At 33.3% G+C, this 5,000-nt stretch overlaps 1 long non-coding RNA gene across 1 annotated transcript; it reads left to right on the forward strand.

Moving 5' to 3' along the window:
* The first annotated feature begins 1,988 nt into the window (after nt 1–1,988).
* Nucleotides 1,989–2,962, forward strand: LOC144956538 (uncharacterized). Its single transcript, XR_013641967.1, has 2 exons — nt 1,989–2,054; nt 2,878–2,962. It is a non-coding gene; the product is annotated as an uncharacterized LOC144956538 (long non-coding RNA).
* The last annotated feature ends 2,038 nt before the right edge of the window (nt 2,963–5,000 follow it).

A 5,000-nucleotide genomic window follows, 5' to 3' on the forward strand; every position in this document is an offset into this window, starting at 1 on the left:
GTCTGTGTGGAAAGATTTTAATACAATTCATTGTTCAATCGTTTCTTACTTAACCAGTTCCACTCACCGATTGTCATTTATATTTAAAAATAAAACGGAGTTAACCACGTGAAATTATTTCATCTTATTACCCAAATTTTAGATCCCATTGTTGTAATGGAACGACTCTCAAACAAACAAAGTACAAACAGTCAAAGGGTTCAAATTGCCCAAATATCAGAGCTCAAAAAATCTATTCACATCAAGCGCATCCTCTATTCTTCGCCTCGCCCCTCTGTTCAAATTTAAAATTTTTAGTTAAAACTATGAAAAAATAAATAAATAAATAACTGAATAAATGAATAAATAATAACAATAATAAAGACTAAATAAATAACTGAATAAATGAATAGATAAATAAATTTCGGTCGTCTAGAACCGGTCAAATGATCAGAAAACAATAATATTTAAAATAATGTATTGTTCTTCCTCATATTGAATATAATTGTAACAACAAAGATAAAAGCCGGATTTGGGGGGGGTGGTCATTTTAACTGTCAAGCTAATTGATCTATACTTGCATCCATCACAAAATTTATGAAAATTACTGTAACAATTGCTACTTTCCATTAACATGGTAGCTCTCCAGAAGAAATTGATTTGTCGAATATGATCACAATGAAAATAGCAATTCGATGAGCTACACCTTTTAATGAATAAAATATATATATAATATATATTTATATATATATATATATAATATTATATATATATAATATAGACAGAGAGAGAGAGGAAGGAGAGAGAGAGAGAAGAGAGAGAGAGAGAGAAGAGAGAGAGAGAGAGAGAATCTCAATAAAGTATGGTGGCATTGCATTTTAGTTGCGAGCTGCGCGTTGATATTTCAACTCTCTCTCTCTCTCTCTCTCTCTCTCTCACCTCTCTCTCTCTCTCTCTCTCCTCTCTCCTCTCTTAGGGTGCATCATGTAGCGGGCGGACTTGTGATTCTTTGTAAAGCACTTTGGGCACATACAGTTAACATAAATGGCCGCGGATACAAGCAATCTAAGTTCTGTTTATGGCAACCACCCTGTCGTTCCAGTCACTGTCATCAATCAATATCGAAACTAACTCAATGTCTCAATCATGTCTATATGTTTGTTTTGAAAATAAAATAGTTTTAAACTTAACTGCTGGCTAACAAACTTCGCTCTGCTCGTGTGTTGAATCCATGACCTCGAGAAGTCGGGGGAGTGGCTCAATATAGGCTTGAGCTTGAAACCACATTATTATTGGAGTTGGGGGAGGGGGGGGGTTTAACGCCGATTGCAGATTTCCACTCTCGTGGCCATGCCAAGTTGTCATAACAGTAAGGTCGTGGGTTCGAGCCCTCATCGCCGTAAACCTGTTATTCTATATTGCCATCTGGGAATTTTATACTCCCTTCATCTCTTGTTGTTTTCAACATAACTGCCTGTCCACTCATTTCTGAAATGAAGATCTAAAGCAATTCAAGCAACAAAGGTTTTATCTAGACACTTTTATTACTGTGAGCAGGCAGATATATTCTCAAGTACCCACACTATAAATAACTAAATAATGAAATCTTCTTACAATAAAAAGAATCGCTGTCTCCAGACTGGGTTATTTTTCAATTGTTCATTATAACCGCCGAGAAGAGAAAACTAGAGACAATCAGAGTGATGTCATGGAGGCAGCATTTCATTCAGATAAACACGTTATGGCCGCCGGTGTATATTGGCAGCGGAATGGCGCCCGTACTCTTTTTGCATATTCCAAAAGCCTTTAAAATTGTTTTAAAATTCTTTACCGAGTATCAATGTATTTATGATCTTGCAGCATTTCTTATTAGCCTCTTTGTTTTATTCCCGACATTGATTAAAATAGTATGATTATATATCTTGTGTGATTATTGAATGTTATTGGCAAAATGTAATATATCTAAAGCGTAATATTATATAAATATATATATACTCCCCATAAAAGTAACACAAAACCCACTAAAGGGTGACGAGAGCCCTCGGTATCGAAACGGCCGTATGGATGGACGAAAGGTGAGTAGGTTTTACTCATTAATTGTATAATGCTCTGAATTGTGAATTTATAGAGCACTGTCAGAACTACAGGACATCCATCAATAATATATATATATATATATATATATATAATATATATATATATATATAATATATATATATATATATATCAGATGATAACAAGAATGAGACATTTTTCAAACGGTTCTATCTTTAAACCATCAACCAATAATTCTTAAAATTAAAGTCACATTTACATAAATCTAATTCAAGCAAAATTTAATAAATAAAAATACATTTAATTGAGAAATAAAGGCGTTAGTAAAGTTATAGTAAAACATACAAAATTTACAAATATTGAACCGAACGTGACTTGTGTAAATTCCACTCACATCACTCAGTATTCTGAATGGTAATTCAATCAGCTCGATTTAATAATAAGTATAAACCTTGGATGTCTGTCTTTCCTCACACACAAAAAAAAAATGAATTCCCTTCTTCATCTGTCACGAAATACCTAATAATATTGTTTATTACATATATATATATATATATATAAATATATATATATATAATATATAAATATATAATATTGATCTATTGTTTTACTGAATAATTATCAACGTTGTCATCATTTTTACGAAGGGCGTTGGATCGATAGCTCAGTTGATAGAGCACACACTCATTGAGCAAAGGGACGTTGTCGATGCTGTTCAACCAGCAGAGTTTGAGTTATGTGTATCTCGTAGATTGCCATTCCCTTTTAACTTTATAAAACGAGATGGACTTTGGTTCAATAAATCATATTTTTTATCAATGCATGTTCAATCTTCTCAAACAGGTGAAGAAACTCTAAAAATCATGACACTTGCAGGCAAGAACAAGGCAATAAAATGGAAATATTCGAAATATTAAATAATCCAAAATGAAAATTGAAATCAAAATTGCAAATCTCTTCTTCTCTGGCGGATATAAGTATTGAGAAACATATTTGGTGACGGTACTGTTATAATTTATTTTTAAGTGACACAATTAGGGTATCATTACATTGGCCAACTTCTTGGCTTTGAATAAATAGCAACTAGTGTTTCCTCCATTTTCTCTATACATTTGCAGTCGGTCGTAAACGGTACAATATTGACAAGAGGGAAGAATATGGAGGTCATTCCTTCATTAGTTTTTGTGGAACGTTTGCCACGAGATTGTTATATTTTTTATGTCAGACCCCCAAATTAGGTTGCAAAATGGGTATCAACACAGATAATTAAAAATGTTCATCATAAATGTTGTTTTTTAACATATAATGACGAGATAGAATGATTAAAACCGCCCAATATTGGTAATTAAATCTTTTTTAGAAAAGACACAAACCGACCTTAACCATGTGAACTACCTTCCATTAAGGACAATAATTTAATCGTTTTAGGACAAAGCTTTTTGCCAGCAGGCGACAATCTCTTTTGTAATTTGGTGGGTTTTTTGTGTGTGAAACAATGCGGTTACTTTTGTTTTGTCAATATCGAAGAAAAAGGGCTTAAATAGATAGTTACTTTTGCACCAAAAAGAACCCATATGAGCATTGTAAGAAATTAATAAATAAAACATGCCTTAGTCTGTGTCACACAATCAGTGCGTTCTCACAGAAATTGTTGATATCCTGATTTTGTCTCTATTAAAAGGATTCGCAGTACATTGTTCATCCAATTCACTAATTCGTTTTACCCAGAGAAAAAATGATAAGAGGGAATTATATGACCATCTTGGCTTGTTTGGCGGCCAATCCTTAGGAGCAACTTCCCTTTACACCGGAGTGCTGCTGGTTTAGGGATAATTGAGGATAACGATAAGAATCACTAGACTTCTATAAAATTATTTGACTTAGTTGTGCATGCTATGTCTTATATATATATATATATATATATATAATATATATATATATATATATATATATATATTATATATATATTTGGAGGGAGATATATATATAGAGAGAGAGAGATAGAGATAGATTTTTCATCTTATCTTTATCTCGTGAATAAAAGTGTTATAAATCACATGCATTGTTTTGTTATTTAATAAGAGTGGGGCCAATTTTAGATCCAGCGTAAGACCACGCTCTTTGTCACCCATTGTGGATGGAGAGGTCTCTCTGATGTGTCTTGCTTATGTCCGCCTTATTTACTCTTTCTACGTTGTTCTTATCGTTGTTTTGGAAATAAATTTTAGGGTTTTCCCCTGGTCCTTTCTGGAGGAAGGTGGTGGGGTCCTTTAGTTAGGGATGAGATGGTTACATATAAAGTCTCTCTCTTTTAATTTTTTGAGAGAGGATATTTTCACTTGCAGGTGGTAATCTCGTTCTTTCTCTTCTTTGTCGCTCTCTTCTTTCGCGCTCTCTCTCTCTCTCTCTCTCTCTCTCTCTCTCTCTCTCTCTCTCTCTCTCTCTATAACTCTCTCTCTCTCTCATGTGTACTAATACATTTTTTGCCTTGAATATACTGTAATTTGTAAATATTTGAGTGTGTCCTTCATAGTTGGATACTTGATAGTAACGGGGTGGGAGTTGTAGGAAATGTCAAAATAGGTGCATTGATAGATTGCTCTTGATGAGTGGGGTCTTCTTCTTCCTATGGTGGTATATATATATATATATATATATATATATATATATAATATATATATATATATATATATATATAATAATATATAATATATATATAGTGAGAGAGAGAGAGAGAGAGAGAGAGAGAGAGAGAAAGAGAGAGAGAGAAAGAGAGATAGGTCACTTGCTTTGTCTTCCATCCCTCAAATCTGGTTTCCTTTTGGAAGGCAATTTGTTCACAGTAATATTATTAAAACAATGCCTTTTTCATAAGGCTGGGACTATTGGTCAGTAATAGCAATGCACCTTAGCGCTTGTTCGTCAGTGCTGACGACTATAATTCTATCGACATTTGTACGTGTCTG

This window comes from Berghia stephanieae, chromosome 11 (genome assembly GCF_034508935.2).
Source record: "Berghia stephanieae isolate SIO BIC M18660-M18661 chromosome 11, UCSD_Bste_1.3, whole genome shotgun sequence".
Taxonomy (NCBI): domain Eukaryota; kingdom Metazoa; phylum Mollusca; class Gastropoda; order Nudibranchia; family Aeolidiidae; genus Berghia; species Berghia stephanieae.